At 42.7% G+C, this 24,969-nt stretch overlaps 1 long non-coding RNA gene across 1 annotated transcript; it reads right to left on the bottom strand.

The window, feature by feature from the left end:
* Positions 1-1,445: 1,445 nt before the first annotated feature.
* Positions 1,446-24,711, bottom strand: LOC107542550 (uncharacterized). The gene is made up of 3 exons (XR_001603724.1): positions 24,690-24,711; positions 5,686-5,844; positions 1,446-1,510 (listed from the first exon to the last, which is right to left on the bottom strand). It is a non-coding gene; the product is annotated as an uncharacterized LOC107542550 (long non-coding RNA).
* Between the last annotated feature and the right edge of the window lie 258 nt (positions 24,712-24,969).

Below are 24,969 nucleotides of genomic sequence, written 5' to 3'. Positions count from 1 at the left end.
CAACTTTGAGCCTGGTGAAGCCTATAGACCCCCTCTCAGAATAATATTTTTAAATGCATAAAAAAAAAATACATAGAACGATATTGAAATAGTTATTAAAATCTATTTCAAAATAGTAATAAGCCCTGGTCGGTGTGGCTTAGTGGTTACCTAAGGTCTCAGGCTCGATTCCCGGTCAAGGGCAAGTGCCTGGGTTGCAGGTTAGATCCCCAGCCCTGGTCTGGCACGTGCAGGAGGCGACCACCAATGTGTCTCTCTCGCATCAATGTTTCTCTCCCTCCCCCCCTTTCACTTTCTCTAAAAATCAATGGAAAAAATATCCTCAGGTGATGGTTAACAAAAATAAAAAATAGTAATATAGTAATATATGTGCTTCTTTTTAATTAAATAACAAAATCGAATGGTAAGTCTAACAACAACCACCATTTTAAAATAGTGATGAATGTAAAGGGGATTTCAAGGTACCTGTGGGAGCGGTAATGGGCTATGACATATCTGTGATTCTGATTGGTGACAAAATCACAGGTACTGTGTTTGTTGTCTACATACAAAAGTGAATGAAATGCTAAATTACAGTTAGAACTAATGAAAATACAGACTTTTTCCCTTTCAAGTTCAGGGACCCCTGAAATCTATCCTCAGTTCCCTTGGAAATCCATAAATTGCAGGTTAAGAACCACTGCTCTAGGGTAAAAATCTAGATCACTTCATGTCAAAGAATGATCTTTGGATCACCTGTAGCAGAATCATCTAGGGGTGTTTGTTAGAAAATTCTAGGGCCGCTTCTAAGATCTACTCTAGAGGTGGACCCAGAAAACTGTATTTTAAACTGAATTCTCTGAGGATTGTTTTCACACAGAGTGTGGGACTCGCTGCATCTGGACTTCACTGATTAGCATCATCATTTTGGTTGGCTGCTTGGATGATGAAAGGGAGATATCCTTGGAGATGTGGCCGTGGGGTGGGAGAGCGGGGATTCTGGCAGAAGCTCTCCCATGGAGACTACTTTAAGGTGGCGCTCATGAACTTGGTGGGCACAACAGGCTGGGGCATGGGAGAACAGCGTGGAAGGAAGCTGGAATGAGACATTTTGGTGAAGGGTCCCAACATGCTGGCAGGGGCTCTGGAAAAACTTCAGAAATTAACTGGTCCCCATCCCCACCTTGATCCTATATTTTATATATAAAAAGAGAAACTTGCCAAAGGCCACCTTGCCAGTGGCAGAGGTAAGTGTATAGTCCATTATACTAAAATGCCAAGTTTAATCCTCACACTTGCTGGTGATGAGTTCAGGGCGTAACACATGGTCAGTGGCAAGCCATGTCACATGGCCCTATGTCAGCTTCTCCATCAGCTTTCTGCGCTGGCTTCCCTTTTGCTTTCAGGTGCTCCTGAGTTCTGAACTCTTGTATAGAATTTTCCCATGTTGGCACCTCTGGAACTTTCATTCATTCACTCACTCATTTATTCACTCAGTGAATGCCATGGATCAGGCCTTGTACTAGATTCTCTGAAAGATACAGAAATAAGTAAAGAGGTGACTACTACCCTTAAGGAATTGTCATAGATACAGATATATCCCCTCTCATCACCATCAGTCTTAAGTAACCCTGATAAGCATCGAGCCTCTTTTTGACCCAGGGCTGATTTGACATTTGTACAATCACCAAAAGCCAAAGAAATCTTGTTGGAGGGGAGGAAGAGCTTATAGTACATTGATCAGAGCCCTTGGTTAGATTAAAGCACTTCATTAGATTAATGCACTTCATTAATTAAAGCGCTTTTCTATTGTAAAAGGTAACTAGTTAGACCATGAGATTTACATTTAAAGTGTTGAACAAAGTGGGGCTTTTCCAAATGTAAGAAATGTGCAGGATACACCCAACATGACAGGTAGAATGATTATGAAAGTGCTGGCCCCAGATCAAGCAAGTGATTATAATCAACTGCACAGAGTCAACACAGCTCTAACTAACAAATTTTCACCTGGCATGAGCTTTAGCTCTAGCAATACTATTTGTCTCACTTTGTATTCTAATGTGTCTTCATAAAAACTTGTGCCTCAGGCAAATAGTTGAGTCTGAATTTTCTTTTTAGTTAAACGAGTATAGCAACGTCTATTTCATACACTTGTTAGAAGGAGTAAGTAAAATCACATATGATAAACGTGCTTTGTAAACTGTAAGTCACTATGCAATGTGAGTAGTCCTTGTGTGCTTTCGGAGCCAGGTGGAGCTGGGTTCCAAGCCTGACGTAAACCACTGACTTGCCATTTGTGTTATTTAAGTTTCTAGGCTCAGTTTTCTCATCCATAAAGTGAGACAAATAATGCCTAATTTTCTGGATCATTGTTCTACGATTAAAGCTTTTGATTAGATTAGAGCACTTGGTAAGATCTGAGTGCTTGGTTAGATTAGAGAATTTCATTAAAGCACTGCATTAATAAATTGCTTCATAATTAAAGCACTTTATTAATAAAGCACTTCATAATTAAAGCACTTCCTTAATTAAAGCTCTTGATTGGAGGTTAGGTTAGAGTGCTTGGTTAGATTAGAGCACTTGGTTAGCATAAGGCGCTTGGTATAGACCTTGATATGGGAAGATTATCCTGGATTATCCAGGTGAACCCAATCTAATCACACCCAAATCCTTAATTTCCAAGCTGTACCCTTAATTACAGAGCAAATTTGCCACGTAAGGTAACATATTCACAGGTTTCAGAGTTTAGGGTACAGGCATCTTTAGAGACCATTTTTCTGCCTACGAGAGAAACATCTGCCTGATGTCTTTCCCAGAAAAATGGACTTCCAATAACTGAGCAGTTAAGAATTAAGAATGCAGCTATAGAGCTCAAGATTTCCTAGTAAGCTGTATTTTCCTTTTTGCTGCACATTCAGCAGCTGTAGACATAACGTACGATACTCAGGGCGCAACCCCGTGCTAATGTCGGCCCCTCCTCTCCTCCAGGAGCCCCTCTGCACATAAGCTACGCTTGAGTGCGCAGGAAGCAACTCCTTATTAATTACACTTTATCTTCGTCATATTTCCGGGCTTCCATCTGATGTAAGATGAGCCCCAGGCAAAGCTGCGGGAGAGCAGACGTTTGTCATTGGTGCCACTATTGTCTTTATCACCAAACAGACTCTTCTGCTTAAAAGCACATACATGCTGCCTGAGGGTCTTTTTTATACACATGGGAAAAGCCTGGAAGAGAGTACTCCAAAATGAGAGTATTTATTAGGTGGTAAAATTATGGATTTCTTTTTTATGGATCTCTGTTTTATTTTATTTTATTATTATTACTTTTAATCCTCACGCAAGGATATAACTTTTATTGAATTTTTTAGAGAGAGGAAGGGGGAGAGAGAAAGAGAGAGAGGAGAGAGAAACATCGATGCACAAGGGAAACATTGATCAGTTGCCTCCCCTATGTGCCCCAACTGGGCGCTGAACCCTTAATCTGGGCATGTGCCCTGACTGGGAATCCAACCCACCACCTTTCAGTGCACGGGCCGACACTCCAACCAACTGAGCCTCCCCAACACACCAGCCAGGGCCTTATCTCTCTTTTAAACATTCTCTCCTGTTCTTTTGTATTTATCGATAAATATGTGTTCAAAAATGTTAGCCATTTAATGGGCAACTAGTTTTGCAACATGGAGCTGAGAGTTGGAGATCAAGATTTAGATTTTATACTTCTATTTCTGAGAAGGCAGCCTTGCCTGGAAGTGAGGAATATGAGACTCAGGTATATCTGGGTCGGAGTCCTAATTCCTCCATATACAACCTGGTTGCCTCTGAGCAATTGACTCAGTTTCTTCAGGTGTAAAATGAAGAAACTAAACAGCTTTTCCCTCATAGTGTTTCTGTGAGAATTAAATTACAGATGCATGCAAACCGCTCAAGCTGGTGTCTGGCACTTAATAGGCCCCCAATAAACATGACTTGTTGTTTTTAGAGCACAAACATTCCTTAATCCAGCCCTCAAAGCACATATCAAATCTATTAACAGGGACAGCAGGGGTGGTCATGTTACCAATTTCTGGATGTGGCAATTATGGACAAACAGAATGTGTTTCCATTTGAGAACCTTCAATTTGGGCGAAAGCCCATAAGTGACTTAATTATATAGACAAACACTACTGGTAATGCAGGATATGGAAGCGAAGAGTAAAAAAACAGTCTTTCAAATTTATTTACTTATTACTTACGGAGCACTTAGTATTTTCCGGGGCCTTTAGACACAGGTCTCTGTCCCCAAGAATTTATAGTGCACCAGAGGGGAAAAGAAATGAGCACAAATAGCTATAAAAAGAAGCTGACTAGATAGCAAGTACCCTGGCAGGTTAAAGAAAGAGGTTTCCCTGGATGGTGGTCAGGCTTCCTGGAGGTGGTGGGATCTGAGCTGGCCTTGAAGGAGGGTGAAATTTGGACAGGCTGGATGGGTGGTGGGAGGAAATTCTGAATTATCTTGAAAGCATTTTCAGATACAAGCTTCCACCAGCACAAAGATTCAATCTGTCATTACCAAGAGCTATGCTCTCTGAAGCAGGAAAGAGTTTCAATGCAATATTACAATGGTTCAATAAATATGCAAAGTATTAAGAACATAAGGTGTTGAGATTATGGATTTTTTCTTCTATATAATTATTGTGTATGTGTGTGTGTGCATGTGTGTACCAAATACCCAGAAATAAATGTATAAAACACATTTGTTCAGTTTTAATAACAATAACAACAATAATAAAAACACTTATGAACTCACCACCTAGGTAAAGAAATAAAACATTGTTGGTAGTACTTAGAAGTCCCCAGTATTACCCCTCTCCAATTGTATGCTTTCTCTCTCCCCCTACCCCCTCCACCCCTGCCCAGCTAGTAGTATTTCCTTTGAGTTTTTTAACCTATGTGTGTATCCCCAAATACAATATTGTTTAATTTGTGGGGGGGGGGTGGTGGGGGGGGTGGTGTGCTGAGTGTCAAACACAAATCTAGCTGTGTGAGGAAAGGACAATATTGCCACTATTAGATGGAGGCGCCCAGAAGGAGGGAAGGTGTTCAGAGTCTCTGGTTCATAGTCCTCCTGTAGCTTTCTTGAGAGTTTACCTAAACCACCTGGGAGACATCAATGGGCAAGACCATAAATAAGTCCTGAAGTCTAGGGCTCTGGAACCAGGGAAACTAGCAGGGCTGTAGTGTGGGACAGAGACAGGATGATCAATAGACATGGGCAGAGGGAATGGGCTGCTCTGTATGTTGTGCTTCTAAGACCCTATAGATTCCCTCTAATGCTCAAGAGTAGATCCAAGAAGACTTCCATGGGGTAAAATGAATGTCTTCAGTTGGCCCATATAGCCAGAGAGAGAGAGAGAGCGAAAGAGAGAGCGCTAGAATTTGACCCACACATTACCAGGGCAAACAAGTATAGATAAGAATTTGGGCCCGGGCGGGCGTGGCTCAGCGGTTGAGCATTGACCTAGGATCCAGGAGATCGCGGTTGATTCCGGTCAGGGCACATGCCTGGGCTGCGGGCTCGATCTCCAGTTGGGGGCGTGCAGGAGGCAGCCGATCAATGACTCTCTCATCATTGATGTTTCTCTCTCTTTCCCTCTCCCTCTCTCTCTCTGAAATCAACAACAATATATTAAAAAAAAAAAAGAAAGAAAGAATTTGGGCCAGGCTTACCCGGAAGCCCTGTCCTCAGGTTGCAGAGATGGTGGTGCGGAGGAAATCCAGGTAATGCTACAGGCCACACTCTGAAGAATGGAGGCTGGATCCTAACTCATCTTCTTACTTCAAAACCAAATATTATCCTTCTCAGGAGTTTTGCATCTTAAAAGAGGACTGCAGGAGAGGATGGTATGTTATACACAGTGATGAATTGGTGGTGTGGGATTCCGGGCTTCAGAGGAAGATATTTTGGGAAAGAACTACTTTTCCAAAGACCAGTCTCTGCCTGCTCCACCTGGAGTTGGAGGTGAGCACAAATGCTTTGGGGGAGGAAGCATTTGGGGAAATTTTGCAAAGAGAGAATTAAAAGGCTTTGGGAATTTTCTGGATACTGGTAAAGAGAAAGAGGCATCAGGGAAGATGTCAGGACTTGAGCTTGGTTGAAAGGAAGAATTCGAGCTTAAGGGTGATTTTAGGGAAAGGATGGCAGTACCCATTGCTTTTGGCATATTGCCTTTGGAAAACATCTAGAGAGAGGTGCCAATGATCATTTGAAGCTTCAGGATTGTAGCTCAGAACAAGAATCTATAAGGCTATAGAGTTGGGAATCACTGAGATAGAGGTGATGGTAGGTAGAGGCCATGGCAAGAGACGGATAGACACAGAGAGAGTGGAGAGGACCAAAGATGAGGCCATGTGTAGGGTCATCAAAAGAAGGAAGGAGAAAACCAATGACAAACAAAGGAGACAGAGAAACATCAGAGAGAGAGGATGAGAGGAGAAAGGTGTAGTGTTACCAAAGTCTGTTAAAGAGTCCTACCTAACAAGGCAGAGGGCTGATCAATAGACCAAAGGCTGCAGGGTGGCCAAGGGGGATGGGAACTGAGAAAAGGCCCTTGGATGTGGTAAGAGCTGAGAGTGTGGTTACTGAACTGAGTAAGGGAAAAACCAGGTTGAAGGTTTATGAGTGAGGTGAAGTAGAGAACAATTAAGCATATGTCCCTCCATCACCACCTTACGTTCCTCTGCAGGGAAACTGGCTCATGCCCAGAGCAAAAGAATGGGACACTCCCTCTTCTCTCCCTGCTGCTCCAAGTCCTAGATGCCATTCTCTTGCGAGTACATATTGCATTCAAATGTGTTATTTTTCATTTAAACCACCTTTCTAAATAAAAATATTGGCAAGGGGTTATAATACAAGGCTCTTTGCCTTCCATAGCTGTGTACTTCAAAATATTCATAGGGACAGTCCTAGTAATAATAGATGATAGAGTAGATAGATAGATAGATAGATAGATAGATGATAGACAGATCAAGAGTATATTTAATTAAGGATCATATATATATATATATATATATATATATATATATATATATATGAGAGTGCACAACTCCTAAGTGTACAGCTTAATGAATTTTTATATAGTATATGCCTGTGTAGCCACTATTCACATCCTGATATAGAACATTTCAGCACTCCAAGTGCTCTCAGTGCCCTTGGCTGTGATTTTGGGGAACTGGTCCAACTCCAGATGTGAACCTATGTTGGGGAGACCCGACTTCAATGTTTAGCTGCCCCTGAGAAGCAGGATACACAACTGTGAAAAGTGTGGACACTCGGCTGCTATTTGGCTTTGAATTTCAGTTCCACTATTTACTAGCTCTGTGACCTTTGACAACTTACTTAGCATTTCTGTACCTCAGTTTCCTCATCTGTAAAATGGGGCAAAATGGTAGCTACTTGATAAGATGATGCAGAAAATTAAATGAGGCACTGAGAATAGTGCCTGGCAAATAGTAAGCACTCAGTAAGTGTTATCTCTTTTTAAGCCATTGGTGGCCTTTCCAGGTGCACTGCCAGAGGCAATGGAGCATATATTTGGGGGTGGGTCATGACAACCCTTCAAATCCCACCCTTAGCCATTTCCACCTTGCTTACAAAGAGCCAGGGTTTTTCACTACATCTCTCCAGGCTCTTCATGGCGTCTCTGTTCTCTCCGATCCCTGGGCATTGCACACTCAGCCGAGGGAGTGGAGACGCCAAGCCTAGCTCTGGTGGCGACCTTATCAAGACTTTCCATCACAGCCGCCGGGTCATCGGAAAGGCTTGCTCACTGTGCAGGCCAGCCAGCTTCCAGGGAACTTATCAGTGGGCTGGAACTGGGGTGTGTGTGACCCTCAGCTGCTCCCAGGGCTTTCCCCTTCCTTCTCCCCACCCCGGGTTCACCTCTGGAATTGGACCAGTTCCCCACAATCGCAGCCAGGGTGACAGCAAGGTGTGATGGATGGACAAGGAGCTGCGGAGTGGCAGGGCGCTTGGTTGGGAACCCAAGGCTGTGTTTATGAGAAGGAAGAGGCTGTTTCCTGGAGCAAGCATAATGCAGCTCTAAAAAAGGCAGGGGAAATACATCATGCGAGAGAGCGTAACCCTGGGAGGGCCGCTGGGAATCCGAGTACCAGAGGAGCCCTGGCAGGTCAAGGTGCCTCTGACAAGGCCTTTTTTTATAGGCCATTTGCGTGAGGCTTTGCTGCTGTTCCCTGCAGAACTGACAGCCACTCAAGGTCTCAGTGGGGAGGTTAGAAGCTAATCTTAGCTGTTGCTTTCCAGACCTTCTTCACTGGCCCTGCTGATGCATTTAGAAAAGAAATAAACTCTATTGTTTAAAAAACTGCAAAAATGACAATTTTAGCTGTTGATTCGTGCATGACTGCAAATAGATTGGGAGTGTCAGCTCTTTGCCTCCTTCCAAACCCAGGGCAAAAGAAAGTTTAACTGGATTCCCCCAACAGTCAAGAGAGGTCCAAAAATGTGTTTTTTGCAAAGAGTGTGAATACCTCTGTTTACCCCCAAGGATTCTTAGTCCTCTGATTTCCATGAAGATCCTGCTGGCCTGTAAAGGAGACTCAGGGTAAAATGAGCTTTCTGTATTAGTTTACTACCACTGCTGTCACAAACTACAAACTTTAGTGGCCTTAAACAACAGAAATTTATTCTCTTAATATTTCTGGAAACCAGAAGCCTGAACTGAGTCTTACAGGGTTACAATCAAGATTCCAGCAGGGCTGGTTCCTCCTGGAGGTTCCAGAGGAGAATCTGTTCCTTGCCTTTTCTGGTCCTGATGGTTCACAGCATTTCTTGGCTTGTGGCCCCTTCCTCTACTTTCAAAGCAAGTAGCATAGCATCTTCTCGCTTTGCATCTGCTTCTCTCTGCTACTGTAGTTTAATCTCCCTCTGCCGTCTTTCTCCCCCCCATTTTTAAAAATTATGGTAAAATACATATAACATAGTTTATCATCTTAACCATTTTTAAGTGTACAGTTCAGTGGTATTAAATATATTCAAATATTGTGTAGCCATCACCCCATCCATCTCCATAGCTCTTTTCATCTTGTAAAATTGAAACTCTATACCCATTAAACAGTAATTCCCCATTTCCTCCCACCCCCAGCCCCTGGCAACCACCATTCTGCTTTCTGTCTCTATGACTTAGGCTACTCTAAGTATCTCATATAAATGGAATCATGCAGTCTTTTAGCGACTAGCTTATTTCACTTATATTTTTATATCACTGGCATAATGTCCTCAAGTTTCATTCATGTTGTAGCATGTGTCAGAATGTCCTGCCTTTTTAAGGCTGAATACTATTTCATTGTACTATTATATACCACATTTTGCTTATCCATTCATTTGCCAGGGGATAGTTGTGTTCTTTCCACATTTTAGTTATTGTAAATAATGTTGCTGTAAACATGGGTAAGCAAATATCTTTCTGAAACCCTGCTTTCAGTTCTTTGGGTATAGAAGTGGAGTTGCTGGATCATACAGTAATTCCATTTTGAATTTTTTGAGGAAGGATTTTAATTAATGAAGTGCTTGGTTAATGTGGCACTTTAAGAGCTTTAATCTAATGAAGAGCTTTACTCTAACCAAGGGCTCTAATCAACATACTATAGGCTCCTCCTCCCTTTCAACTCGACTTCTTTGGCCTTTGGTGATTGTACAGACATCAGATCAGGCCTGAGTCAAAAAGAGGGCGATGCTATCAGGGTTACTTAAGATGGACAGTAATCAGAGAGGACATATCTATATCTACGAAAATTCCTTAAGGGTAGTGATCACCTCTTTACTCATTTCTGTATCTTTCTAGATACTATTATTATTATTATTATTATTATTATTTTATAATCCTCACCAGAGGATACTTTTTTCCATTGCTTTTCAGAGAGAGTGGAAGGGAGGGAGTGAGGGGGAGAGAGAGAGGTAGTGGGAGAGAGAGAGGGAGGGAGAGAAACATCGATGACGTGAGAGAGACACATTGACTGGTTGCCTCCTGCATGGGCCCTCACCAGGGGCAGGGAGGGAACCCACAACCAAGGCACATGCTCTTAACCGGAATCGAACCCTCAACCCTTCTATGTGTGGGCACTGCAACCACTGAGAACACCGGCCAGGGCAAGGTAGGGACTATTATTATCTACACCTTAGAGATGGGGAAACTGAGGCATAGACAGGTTAAGTAATTTGCCCAAGATTTTCTAGTAAGAAGCAAAACTGGAATGTGAACCTAAGCAAATAACTACTGAACTTTCTGCCAGTTCAGCTTTGTTCCTCTTACTTCATGGTAGGAGGGTTACCTGGCTCTTTATTGTCTCTATTCCACTGGCAAGGTGAAAGTGGTACTGTAATCTGAGAGTCACCTAGAAGGTCAGTTTTTTGTATTGTGGTTGTTATCTGGGTATAGTCCTTTGCCCTCAGCATTGCCCTTATCCATAACCCCTTTGAAACGAAACATTATTAGGAGGAGCAACATATTAAGTCATTAATACCTTTGTGTGAATAGGTTTCCTGGGTAGTTTTTGCAATGGAAAGAAATGCATAAACTTGAAGGGTTAGGAAAGAGAAAGCTGAGATTCAAGGGTCAAAAATCATGAAGGGGTTGGGGGAATCAGTAATAAAATAACCCAGCTTCTGTCCTGAGAACACAGGGTCGTGGTGAGGAGGGAGGGAGGGCAGGGAGAGGGAGGCAGAGAGACAGAAGTGACAAATGAGAACTGGAGCGTGTCGAGCCCACTGAGTCCAGTTTGCTTCAAGGTGGCCAGGCTAAAAGTGTGGAAATGAGTGAACGGCTGGGCATTAGAACTGGTACTTTACAGGGAAGCAAGGTGGAGAGAATAGATGATAAAAGGGACTCACTCCATCAGATTTTTTAGCCCAATAAAACCCCAGACCATCACGACAAACTATCAATTGAAAAAGCATTCATTAAGATCTTACTGTGGGCTCAGGGCTCTTCAAAGAGCTGCCACTGGAGAGGTGCCGCCATCATGAATACAATCATGAAGTAATGACTGGATTGCAAACTGGATTACAAACCCAGGGGCCTAATTCCGGAAGCAATATTTTTTCCAGCAAACCATTTTAAAAATTGAATTCAAATTTTTTTTAATTTTTACTTTTCAGTTTAAGCATGCCTTGTCCAGTTCACCACACTTCTCACATTGTATTCTGGTATTTTCTGAACGTACTTCATTCATCACTTATCCAGCCCCTGAAGGTCTTGAAGTTTGCAACCTTTGGGATAGGCCTTTTGTCATGTGATAGAGGCTGCCAAGCTTTCAGAATGAAAGCTGTCAAGCCAAGGAAAAGTATGCTACAACCCTCTTAGTAACTCTATAAGGCCACACACCAGATCTTTCAGCCTCACTTGTCCACTAAATGTACTGCGTTAGGGCAGCCATATGTCATGAATTTACTGCCACAGATTAAAGGGTCAGATCACTTCCCAGTCTGTCCCCCAACCTTGGCTCTTCTGGGAGGCTGTAGGCTGTTTCGCCTTAGAAATTGGAATGGCTTTTAATGGGCGGGCAAGATTAACCTTTATTGTTCGTAAATTACATATCAATAAAGACAATTTTTTTTTTTTTTTAAAGGGACTTTTTGAAAGGGGCTTGACTCTTTTCAAAGAAGCAGATAAACTCTGCCAGAGTAGAGAGTTGGGACTTAAAAGGCAACAACTTAAGGAGCGAATGATTCTACCCGGAGAGGAAGTGAGACCAGAGAGGGGAATCTGCTCTTCACTCCTCTGGTCTCATTTCCACGTGCCTGTAATGCAATAAGCGTTTTGCTGCAGCGAGCGTGATCCTAGTGTTTAAAGACACTGTACCGACTAGGCTGGCTTTAGAGAGGCACCTGAGAGTATAGGCACATCTATTCTACTTAATGGCTGATTTAAGGACTTTTCAAGCATAGTTTTTGGAGCATACATGATTTTCACCGTGTAAACTCAGTTTAAAACTTAACTGTCTGCTTTTTTTTTTTCTGGCCAGAACTGCCAGCTTCCAGTAATTTACCCAATGACTGACACAAAGGGAACAGAAGAAGCACCCATTACATGTTCTCAAAGCCTGTCAGGAACATGGCCACATACATGCGAATCTACACAGGAGGTGACAATGTCGACATCAAGGGTGCTTTTGAAGGAGGAATGCCCCACAAATGTTTCCCTAGTAAAACTGGAGGGGCCTACAGTGCTACCCAGCATGCTGTTGGTGGTATTGTAAACAAACAAGTTAAGGGCAAGGTTCATTTTTCTTTTTCTTTTTTTATCAAGTTAAGGGCAAAATTCTTGCCAGGAGAATTAATGCACTTACTGAACATATTTAGCTTTCTAAGAGTTGAGATAGCTTCCTGAAAGGTGTGAGGGCGAATGGTCAGAAGCAGAAGGATGCCAAAAAGCCCCAGGGGTACCTAGATTCGACTGAAGCTCCAGCCTGCTCCACCCAGAGAAGCACACTTTGTGAAAATCAGTGAAGCCTGCTGGAATCTATTCTCTATGAATTCATTGCATAAGCCATGTAAAAAAACAAGAAAAAAAAAACACACAAAAAATATGTCCTGGCCAGTGTGGCTCAGTTGGTTGGGTGTCATCCCATGCATGGAAAGGTTGCTGGTTTGATTCCCAGTCAGGGCACATGCCTGAGTTGCTGGCTTGATCCCCAGTAGGGAGCGTGCAGGAGGCACCCAACAGATGTTTTGCTCTCACATTGATGTTTCTCTCTCTCCCTCTTCCTTCCACTCTCTAAAATATCAATAGAAATATATTGAAAAAAATTAATAAAAGACTTCTGTACTATAAAAACAAAAACAAGAAAAAAAAAACCCTTAACTATCCCATGAAAAAAATCAACCACATTACTTGTTGTCAGCATGTTTGAGGGAAAAGACCGAAACTGAATTCTAGCCCTAGCCAGGTAACTCAGTTGGTTAGTGTCGTCTGGATACACCAAGGTTGCAGGTTCGATCCCTGGTCAGGACACATACAAGAATCAAGCAATGAATGCATAAATAAGTGGGAAAACAAATTGATGTTTCTCTCTCTCTCTCTCAAAAACAATTAAACAAAAAACTGAATTCTAGATTCTTAACAGTTAAATCCTCCTCCCCCTGGGGAATTTGGCAGAATATTTTCCTGGGGTCTTGAATCAGTTTATAAACCTGCAAATAAACCTAGCCCCATCTAAATATGGATGTCTGTGCTTGTATGCTCACCGTTGGTGACCTTGTCTTTTCTATTAACTTGGAATCACCTCCAAACTCCTGGAAATGAGAGGTTATGTTCATTTTTACAATACTATGAGTATTTACAATGGTCTCTGCGGTTACCTGATAAATACTGTGGATCATTTGATTCCCTCTGCTTTTCTAAACTCAAATTGTAATTGCAATTTAATATTTAAAGGACTCAGTTAAACATCCTTGGTATGCAAATCTCCCCACAGAAGCACCACAGAGCTGGTGATACAATCCCAGGGGATCTGTGCAACAATTAATCCACCAAAGTTACCTACTTTTTCTCCAGCCTCACCCTCCCTTTGGGTGGTGGACATGCTATTTTGGGGAATGATACTATAGTCCTAATTCTAATTATACCTTAGATTTGCTGGGCACTTGATACATTTCATGGTTCTTTCACATACACTATCCTCATAAGCCTGGGAGGTATATTAAACAGATATTATTATCCCCATTTCATCAATGAAAAGCCCAGGCTCTGAGAGGATGTGAGATTGCCTGAGGTAATATGGTGAATTAGCAGCAGAATTAGAACAAAGACCAACAACCATGGACAATTAACAAGACAAGAGACAGATTAGAAAACCTGTGGAGTTATCTTAAAAGGATTCACCAGACAAATATATGAGGAAGACAGCCACAATTTATTGAATACCTACTATGTGCCAGGCACTGTGGGAGGTGGTTTATGTATATTACCATAGAAAATGTACGGGATTGTGATTATGCGGGGGAGTGGCTTTTTTAAAAAAAGTTCCTATTATTGATTTTACAGAGAGAGGAAGGGAGAGGGATAGAGAGATGGAAACACCGATGGGAGAAGCACCGATCAGCTGCTTCCTGCACGCCCCCTACTGGGGATCGAGCCCCAAACCTGGGCATGTGCCCTGACTGGGAATCCAATTGGGGACCTCTTGGTTCATCGGTCGACGCCACATGAGCCGGGAGGAGAGTGACTTTTTATCTCATTTTACAGAGAAGGAAATCAGGATTCCAAAAGGATGAGTAATTTGCTCAAAGTGCTGGAAGGAAATTCATTCACGATCCCTTTTACAAGAATGCCCCAGAATACATAGATGACCAAGCCTAGTCTCTCCTTAACCCCAGCCCCAGCCTCTACTTGCGTCCCGTCGGCCTCCACCCTCCTTATCTATCTCACTTCACTCCGTCTGCAACTTTGCTCTCGATCTCAGCCTCATTCTCAGCCACAACTTCACCTTCTCCCCGTGATCAGGGAGAATCGGTTTCAACAAACAGCGGCTGATGATAAGGAATTTCGTGTTTCCTGAGTAACCCCACCTAGTCTCTAAGTTGCCAGGACAATTTCTGACATACCGTCTTTCTCACGCTAGCCTGTAGGTAATTGTTTTCAAATATTTCTGTTGAATAAGTTCATGTATTGTTCTGTCTAATAATCTGTACGCTCCCTCAGGATAGGAATTATGGCTATCCTTTGCTCTTTAGGCTAAGAAGCTAGCATAGTTATTTTTGGATTGTGGGAAGTTAATAGATGTTTGTTCCCAGTGATGACATGATTACTAAAGCTCACATTGGGTACACAGGATTTCTTCACTAGTCATTTTCTTTTGCTTTTTGTGTTGGAGCCAGAGGTTCATCACCTTTTCTTATTTTTATGATACGTTATTTACTATTATCATTAGGTTTTACTCAGTGTACTCATCTGTTCATTTAACACATGTTTGTTGTGCTGGGTAACAGGAATTAAAAAGAACAACACACAGTCTCAGACTTGAGGTCTTGAGGCATCAATTAGGCTTTTCTCATTTCAAAAGCATTTTATTTATTTTAGCTTTGTAGTTGTTTTGCTAGCAGCAATTTGACTAGAAAGAATAGTCATAATTTTTTTGAAAAATTGTTGTATTATTCTTGCAAGGACTGGGAAAAATAGCAACTTTGGAGGTCTTACATGATTCTTTTTTAAAAAAATTGATTCTAGAGAGGAAAGAAGAAGGGGGGGGAGAGAGAGAGAGAAACATCAGTGTGAGAGAGATACATTCACTGTGGGATTCTAGCCAGACTGAATCTTGATGAAAGACTGTGTAGGGACACATGCTGCCCTTTCTTCTCAGTGTGCTGATTTAGTACTGGGGTAGATCAGTGTGAGAGAGAAAAAGAGAGATACAGGGTTCCCTTCCTAGAACCTGCTAATTAGGATGGCGCTTTGTTGCATCTTTTAGAAGATATCCAACTGGATAAATACAATTTTGTTTGTGAGAGCATAAAGACTAAATTTCAAAGTGCCCCCTCCCCTATGTATAGCATCTGTCAATATAACTGATAATTTCCATTGTCCTGTGTGGTCCACTATGGTGGTTTTGCAGTATTGACCTGAAGAATACATATTTCAGAAGGATGAAATTGGATATATTTTGTGGTATAGTGCAGGTAAGAAGTTGGTGAGCATCCTTCCCCCAATATCTTCACCTTTTCCTACATCTTTATTTTTCCTATGTCTTTCAAAATTAGAGGCTCCCTTATCTCCCTAAATTTGTTTTCCATGTGGTTCCTCAATCAAAACCCCTCTCACAGGTTAGGTCAAGTTTCCTTGCTTTTATCCCTCCCCCACAGGATATAAATCCCTCCCTCAGATCCCCTTGGGAGGAATGGCTTTTCTGCTTTTCCCAATCCTTTCCTTCCTTCAAGGTCCACTTTAGACCAATGTCCTCCATCAAGTCCTCCCTGACAGCTCTGCCCAGTTCCCTCTTCCTTCTCTGACCTCCTACCACACAATGGTATGTTATAATAATAGCCTTCATTGGCCCAGTGGTTGATAAAGCACTGTACTCGCTTGTGATTTTTGTAGCCTCTGAGGTGGGTAAGGAGAATTTTCTTGTTCCCTCAGAGAGAAAGCTAAACTATCCCAAGGCCATATTGCAAATGGCAAAACTGGGATGTCAGCCCAGGACCTGGAAGTCAATAGCTTTTCTACTACAGTCTTTTATCTCTATCTTACACTTCTATATGTCAACAGCACCTAGTGCAGAGCTGAGAAAAATTAGACACTCCAATAACTATTTGTAGATTGCTCTATTGACCTTGTCAGATCTTCATTTTTCGTTCTGTATCCCATCTTCTCCCAACTCAAAGTGGCTGCTTCTGCTTGTCATGAACCATGAGTCTGCAAAGCACCAGAGGTGGAAAATCTGCTCTTCCCAGACACCACCTGTGATGGAAGCTGTACCCGGGGAGTGGGGCTGAGGTCTCTTCTCTGGGGATGCCATCTGTGAGGGGCACAGTCTCCCTGAAGTGCTAGAGAAGGGAAATAGCTCTACAGTACAGCAGAATGAAGACATGATTTCACTTGTTTGTTATGAGATTTTTTTTTTTTTAACCCAAAGAAAAGGATTTTTTTAAAAAACACCAGCAGAGAAAAATCTCTCTCCTCTGGCTGAGTGACAGTTCATGAGTGGCCATATCGTTATGTCAGTCTTTGAAAAATGAAGAACTAAAACACTCTCTTTCCTCACTAGACAAAAAGAAGAGTTGGGTGTATCCCTGGTAGGAGACCCATGTGTGATGAGTGAAGCGTTAGGATAGGGGCTGAGTCACTGGCACTGGGAGGGCGGGGAATCACAGCCTTTCCCTGAGCTTTCAAAGCCAGCCAATGTGCTTGGGGCCGTGTCACACACACCTGTTGGCGGCAGCCGGCGCTGGTATTGTCAGCATCTGGGACTCGGCTCAGGGGAAATCTCCAGCTGTCTTTAGTTCTTTCAAAATGGACCCTCTCCAGATGGGGGGGGGGGGGCGGGGGGGGCGGGGGTGGAGCTAGTGTTTTATTTTTTAATAACAAAAAATAATTTGGAATTCATAATTAGTTGCAAAATAGTATATTTACTTCCTGTGTACCGTTCCCCCAGTGACGATTTCTTACCTAACCATAGTTGTTTTTTTTTTAGTGTCACATCTAAGAACAAATACTTTACTCTTACCTATGGTGGTTCTAGGGATTGATGAACTCAGTTGGTTCTCTTGTGGTGTCTTTTACTCAGTTGCCATCAGATGACAACTGACTCTAGAGTCATCTGAAGGCTTCTTCACTCTTGTGAAGCTGGGCTGGTAAACCATCTCTCTCCATGTGGCCCGTCCCAGCTCCAGCTTCCTGACAGCAGGGTGGCCTCAGGGTAATCAGATTTCTTATGTGGTGGCTGGCTTACTCCAGAGCAACTGTTCCAAGAGGCCTGGTGGAAGCTGCAAGGCTTCCTATGATATAGTCTTGAAAGTCTCAGAACATCGCTTCTATCACATTCTATTGGTCAAGCAAGTCATTCAGGCGAGCCAGATACAAGGAAAGGGGAATTAGATTCCACATCAAAACAGAAGAAAAAACTGACAGTTATCTTTAATCCACCACAACTGCCCTGTAGTTTGGTGGTCCTCAACTGAGTGGATAGGCATGTTATGGACAAGCTCGTTAGAAGTGCCGTTTAGGTCACTAGTAGGGTAAGTCCTTACATCTAATTGGCCCTATGGGAATTTTCATCTAGTCACAGTGCCATAGCACCATTAGGCAGCATTTGCTCAATAAGTGTTGTCTGACAGAGACATTAAATCACCTTCTCAACCCATACATAGTAAATGGAAAGTCAATAGGAAGCAGGGAATATCTCTGTGGGCTTTAGGCGAAAGCTTGGAATTGGCCTTGTACTGCTGCAGTTTCCATTTTCAAATCCATTGGAATCCATCATATACTTTTTGCTATATTTGTGTCTGTTACAAATTAATCTGTCTGGACTAGACAAGGCACTGTGCTAGGTGCTAGGAGCTAGGTGCTAGGTGCTAGGTGGGATACCAAGGTGACTTCACATGGCTCCTGCTCTCAGGAATGTGGGTAACAGCTCCTTCCTATCTTTCTGTTGGGGTCCGATTTTCCATCCTGGGTGTTAAGCATGACTGGAAAAACAGAGAGGCCCTAGGTGGAGAGGGAAATGGTTAGGGGAAGCAAGTGGCATGATTGTTGTGATGGTTAAAACAGGGTCAAGTGGCTATTCCATCAAGGAATGTGCAGCTTGCTTCTCAACGGCAGCCTCTATGTGAGGGAAACATCATTCTGGTTCTCTCTTAGGCAGAGAGCAGGGGAAGAGGTTGGCATGTTGGATCTTGAATTTCCCCCCAGAAAATTTATCTTCTTTGGTGCCCAGATGTAAAATTATCTGGGGAACAATTCTTTGCCCATGCATTGTCTGGGTGGAAAGACATCTTTACGGAGGGGTGGGGAGCACCCGTCTCACAGTGGCTGGAGTTGGGGGGTCTTAGGTAGGAGCACAATGGACTTCAACGAAAGCTGGTGAAGCGTGGAGAGAACTAGGAATGAAGCCTGCGCTGCCTGAAGGGAAAGGCACCAGCTGAACACCCCAACTGGTCTGTGCGCTGAACATGCTCCGTGCTGCTCTTCCTCAGACTGAAGACGGTTCTAGTTCCAGTCCTGCGGTTTGTGCAGAGGAAATTGAGTGGAGCGTAAATCAGGTGGGGACAGATTTGAGCGAAAGGGCTCCACCTGGAGGCCTTTTCTTGTGGTGGGAGCCGGAGAGAGGCTGGGGTGCGCCTGGGCAGTGGTCTGAAGAGAGGAGGGTCCTCGCCTGAGACTCCCGCAAACCGTGTGGGAGCTGTGGAGCTCTGCTCGGGTAGAGTGGGCTGGTAGGCAAATATGCACGTCTCACTGAACATTGGGGAGTGTCATTCAGTGGAAGGAGGGGAGGCTGCCTAAGCATGGGGTGGAGGGAGGGAGAAGCTGCTGGATTCCAAGCGCTGGGCTTGTGGGACGCGCCCCCCCCCCCCCCCCCCCCCCCCCGCAATGGCGTTTACTGCCAGTTCTCTGGCTGTGTTCTTTCAGGCCTCTGTGCCTTTGCCATGCTGTTCTTTCTGCCCGGAGTACACTCTCCTTTTCTCAGGCCTGAGGTTGTCAGGTTCAAGGGAAGATTCAGGACCTTAGGGGGACCTTTCTTGATTATGCTCAGCTTGGACTGCGGCCCCTCTTCATTCTTTACTGAATGAAATACCTCCTTTGCGGCAGTTACCCTTGATGTAAAAATTGTGTGCTGACTTCTCTGTCTCTCCCACCAGACTATGAACTTCCTGAGGGCAGGGACCATGGCTTACTCATCTTGGTATCCCCAGAACGTTAGCTTAGAGTCTGGGAAATAGAGGGTGGCTTTCAATGTTTGCTGAATGAATATTAGAGAGGGAGGGGGCAGTCCGGGGATACACCTAAGGCTAGTCCGTCATTCTAAGCTCTGGCTCACCATAAGGTCACCGGGGGAGCTTTAAAAATACTGATGCCTACCCCCCATGCCAGACCGACCAAAACAGAGTCTCTGGGGTGGGGCCCAGGCATCAGTATTTTTTCAAAGCTACATAGGTGAATCTAACGTTGGGAACCTCTGGGCAAGGCTCTAAAGGAATGTCAGAATGTAAGGGAGACGAGAGAACATTCAAGAACAGTCCCTTTTTGCTGGAGAGGGAAGGGCTTTAGTTATCTTCCAAAACTGTGTAGATACTGGAGAAGGAAATGAAGGCTAGATTCTATCCTAACGCTTGGTGGATTCTCTGGCAGAAGAACAGAGGTAGCCAAACATGCTCTGCTTTCAAGAAATTAGGGCATTTCAAGGATGGTTTTCATCGTAATTTCCAGGACCAGCAGAATCAGTGTCATCTGGGCGATGATTAGAAATACAGACTCTGAAGACTTCACCCTCCAGAGCCTATGAATCAGAATCTGTATTTACACAAGATCCCAGGTGATTCATGTATAGATTGAAGCTTGAGAAGCATTGTTCTGAAGTAGTTGTTCTCAAAATGTGGTTCAGGTACCAGCATCATCTGAGGTAAGTGATGGGGTAGAGTTGGGAGTTGTGGTTCTCACACTTCGGCTTGCATCAGAATTACCTGAAGGGTTTGTTAATCTCAGATTGCTGGGACAATTCCCAGTCCAAAGGGAAACTGGTGAACCCATAAACCACTTCATCCATTAGGTATGAGAATTTGTATTTCTAACAAGTTCCCAAGTGGTATTGATAGTGCTGGTTCAGGGACCACACTTTGGCTATTACAAATAAGGCTGTTATGACCATTCATGTACAAGTTTCTGTATGGACATATACCTTTATTTCTGTGGGGTAAATACCAAGGAGTGGAATTGCTGGATCATGTGAGAATTATATGTTTAATTTTTAAAGAAACTGCCAAATTATTTTCCAAATTGGTTGGACCATTTTACATTTCACCAACAGTAGATGATAATTCTAGTTCCTCCACACTTCACCGACTCTTGGCACGGCCTGTATTTTAATTTTAGCCAATAATAGGTACATGGTGGTATTTCATTATGGTTTTAATTTGCATTTCTTTAATGTCTAATGAACTTGAGCATCTTTTCATGTGCTTATTTGCCATCTATATGTCCTCTTTGATAAAGTGTCTATTCAAATCTCTTGCCATTTTCTTATTTGTGTAGGTTAATTGCTTATTGAGTTTTTTCCTTATTAAGTTTTGAGAGTTCTTTATTCTGGATGAAAGACTTTTTATCACATATATGATTTAAAAATATTTCCTTTCAATCATCTGTGGCTTTTCATTCTCTTTCACTGTTTTTTCATGAGTCTTTCAAAGAGCAGAAGTTTTAATTTTGATGAAGTCCAATTTATCAATTTGGTTTTTTATGGAATGTGTTTTTGGAGTTGTGTCTGAGAAATCTTTACCTAATCCAGAATCACAGCTATTCTCTCCTATGTTTTCTTTGATGAATTTTATAGTTTCAGGTCTTACATTTAAGTCTATGGTCCATTTTTTTGTATATAAAAATCCGACTTTTTCATTGTCATTTGTTGAAAACACGATCTACTGATTGTCTTCCACCTTAGCTGAAAATCAGTTGTCCATAATGGATTTCTGGATTCTATTCTGTCCCATTGATCTAATGGTCTGTCTTTACTCTGACACATTGTCTTAATTACTGCAGCTTTATAATCAAATAGTGTTAGTCCTCCCACTTTGTTTTTCTTTTTCAAAATTGTTGTGACAGTGCCAGGTCTTTTGCATTTCCATATAAATTTTAGACACAACTTTTCAAATTCAGTAAAAAGCCTGCTAGGATTTTTATTGGGATTGCATTTAATCTAAATATCAATTTTGGGAGAATTAACATTTTAGCAATATTGTGTCTTCCAAGTCATTAACATGGCATATCTCTCCATTTATTTACATCTTTAATGTTTTTCAACATTGCTTTGTAGTTTGCAGTGTACAGTTCTTTCATATTTTTTGTTAGGTTTATACCTACCCATTTTAAATCTTTTGATGCTCTTGTAAATTGTATTGTTGTTGTTGTTTTTAATATGTATTTACTGATTTTAGAGAGAGGAAGGGACAGGGAGAGAGAGAGAGAAACGTCAGTGATGAGAAAGTCACTGATCGGCTGCCTCCTGCACACCTCCCACCGGGGATCGAGCCCACAACTTGGGCATGTGCCCTGATCTGGAATCAAACCGCAATCTCCTGGATCATAGGTCAATGCTCAACCACGGAGCCATGCCAGTCAGGCTGTATTGTTTATTTAATTTTGCTTTCTGATTGTCCATTGTCAGTATATAGAAATACCATTACAATAATTTTTGCATATTGATCTTGTATCAGCCTTGCATTCTTAAATGACTGAATTTGCCCAGATCTGCCTGGGTGTCCCCTCTCTGTACTATGGCCTGGAAACTATCTCAAAATAGGAATCTGGGACAATTATACTACTTACCTCTCAGGGATCACTGTCCTTCTTTGCCTAATACCCAGTGCCTTTCAAACTGTTGTTTCAGATATTTTGTCAATTCTGGGGGTTGTTTCATCTGGGGGGAGAGACCAATCCTCTATCTTGGTCAGAAGTGCAAGTCTACATTTAAAATTTAAAGCATGTTTCTATCCTAAAAGAACTTTATATATTTTATAGAATTAAAAATAATTGATTTAAATATTTCTCAACTAAAGCTCTAGTTTTCTTCACCTAAAAATTCTTCCTGACCAAGTGAATTGCCTTTAGTCTTAATACCAACCCCATTGCTTACTCCAAGATGTTAGAGGAGAGCTGCATCTGAATATAAACCAAGCTGCATTAAATCACTGTGTGTGTACTTCACAGTGACTGGCAAAACACAACTGTAGTTCTAGGTACAGCCACTTGAACTAGAGCAGCAGCATTAAATCTTCACCTCACTCAAGTATGGCCATCCTGTGCTTTGCTTTACCACTGACATGTCAAAGACATTATGAGGAAGAAGATGAAACTCAAAAGGTAAGATTTATAAACATATGCTCCCTGCTCTTAGATTAAGTGTTCTTGAAGACTTCAACCTAAAGTGGATCTCTGTAAGTCAAAATCCTGATCATGCGCATGCTGACGCCTTCTGTGTGGATACCAGTGGGAACTGTTAAGTGACTATGTAAATTTGACGACAGTGAAGGACAAGCATTTATTCCAGTGTTGGAGAGGGGAGGTGCAAAATGCAAAGTCATAACATGAACACTGCCTGTGGACAGAGGGGAATGGCAAGGATATTTCAGGCACACATCTAAGTATTAAAGTGTATGTGCACTATCGAAATAATGCAGACTCCAGGGCCTGGATTCAAATCCTATCTGTGACAACTACCGCTGTGTAACCTTGGAGAAGTCACTTACTCTTTATTGTGTTAGTTTTCCTCAATACTACCTCATAATGTTGTAAGAATTAAATAAAATAATATGTGTGAAGCACCAGAAAGTGTTGGACATAATGAGCTTAGCATAATGTTAGTTACCAGTATCATTATCATCATCATTGATGTTTTGGGGAATTGTATGTGTAAGGACAGGAAGGAATGTGGAACGTGTAGAGAGCGTCAGCAGGGAAGGTCTCCTGAAGAGCATACAATATGAGCTGGGTTTTGAAGCTTAGAAAGAACTTAGAACAATGGAAACGGGCAGTGATTCTCAGTGTAGGAGACACAATGAGCCAAAGACCGAAGAACAAAGTTTAAGATATGAGGAAATCTAGCGGGCGTGTATGATGCTGCTGGGCAGTGGAGAGCGATAAGGCTGGAAGGGGAAGAAATCATAGACAACTGTTTAGATGTGACAAATGAGGACAAAGGAGGTGTCATGTATGACCCAAATATAAGCTCCACATGGCCCAGTCTCAAAGCAATAATGAACAGAAAAAAAAGCCTAGCAATCCAAACTATTTCAAAACTAATTCGAAATTTTGCTTGCCATTTTTCAAGAACATTAAAAAGCACGCAGTTCATAAGCTTTAGGAACAATTCTCAAGCTTCCCTTTCCTCTCCTCAGTATTTTTAAAAATATATATATATTTATTGATTTCAGAGAGAGGGAGAGAGAGAGAGTTGAAACATCAATGATGAGAGTGTCATTGATCGGCTGCCTCCTGCACGCCCCTGATTGGGGACAGAGTCTGCAACCCAGGCATGTGCCCTGACCAGGAATCGAACTGCGGTCTACTGGATCCTAGGTCGATGCTCAACCGCTGAGGCACGCTGGCCGGGCTTAGTAATTCTTATATCTCACCAGTCTTGGAGCTTCTTATTCTCTTCACCCCTCACTTTCCATTTTTTCTCTTCTGAAACTCTCAACAACCTCAGCCCTAGCCCTCGAGGCCCTGATCTTTAGTTTCCCTCCTCCTTCCCTTCCGCCTCTTCAGTCTTGTCTCTGTTTATCCTCTCTCCTGGTTTTGGATCACAAAACCTAGGAACCACCCTGAAAAAGGCAGAACTCTCCTTGGAGGGGAGGTGTCCCAAAGCTATCAAAGACAATATTCTCTTCATAGGGGGGTGGCAGGGAGGACTCAGGGAAGGAGAGAGAAATCCTGGTGTCTGGGCCTCACCCAGACCAATTCTACCAGAATCTCTGGAGGTGAGATTCCAGCATTAACCCTGTAGACAGCTTCCCAAGCAGTTCCATGTGCAATCAAGGTTGAAAACCATTATTTTAGTGGCTAATATGATGCTTGATGGTTTTGAAGATTGTGTGGGAAAGCAGTTGTTAAGGAATAAAATCCTGGTTTATTGAATTTAAAAACAAGAAACTCTAACATTCTCATTTTGCTGAGGAACCCGGGGCTCAACAAGATTAATTTTATGACCTTAAACAAGAAATTTAGCCCTGGCCTCTGTGGCTCAATGGTTAGAACGCTGGCCTGCAGACCAAAGGGTCACGGGTTCCTGGTCAAGGGTATGTACCTGGGTTGCGGGTTTGTTCCCAGGTCCCTGCTGGGGTGCGTGCGGGAGGCAACCGATCGATGTGTCTCTCTCACATCGATGTGTTTCTCTCTTTCTCCCCCCTCCCCTCTTTCTCCCTTCCACTCTAAAAAAAAAAAAAAAAAATCAATGGAAAAAATATCCTCAGGTGAGGATTAACAACAAAAAATGAGTTTCAGCCTCCTACTTACCTCTCACTGTCACAGACACAAACTCCTCTGCCTTGGCTTCCTCACCCTGCTCTTCCTCATCGCACCCCAAGACTTCTACCGCCCGTCCTGAGACTTTCTGCCTCTCTTCCAAGGCTGTGCAAGCCTTCCCAAGGCTCAGTTCGGATTTTGAGCAGCATATTTCTCTCAGGTGGAAGGCTCAGCAGCAGCAGCCCAGACCACACTGTCAGAGTAAAATACTCTAAGGGGCTCTCTCATAATTCTGTGAGCCTGGAGGAAAATGGAGAGCAGGGGGATCCTG

The sequence above is a fragment of the Miniopterus natalensis genome, chromosome 14, assembly GCF_054644295.1.
Source record: "Miniopterus natalensis isolate mMinNat1 chromosome 14, mMinNat1.hap1, whole genome shotgun sequence".
Taxonomy (NCBI): domain Eukaryota; kingdom Metazoa; phylum Chordata; class Mammalia; order Chiroptera; family Miniopteridae; genus Miniopterus; species Miniopterus natalensis.
Note: the sequence above shows the minus strand (reverse complement) of the source record. Positions and strands in the feature narration are given on the sequence as shown.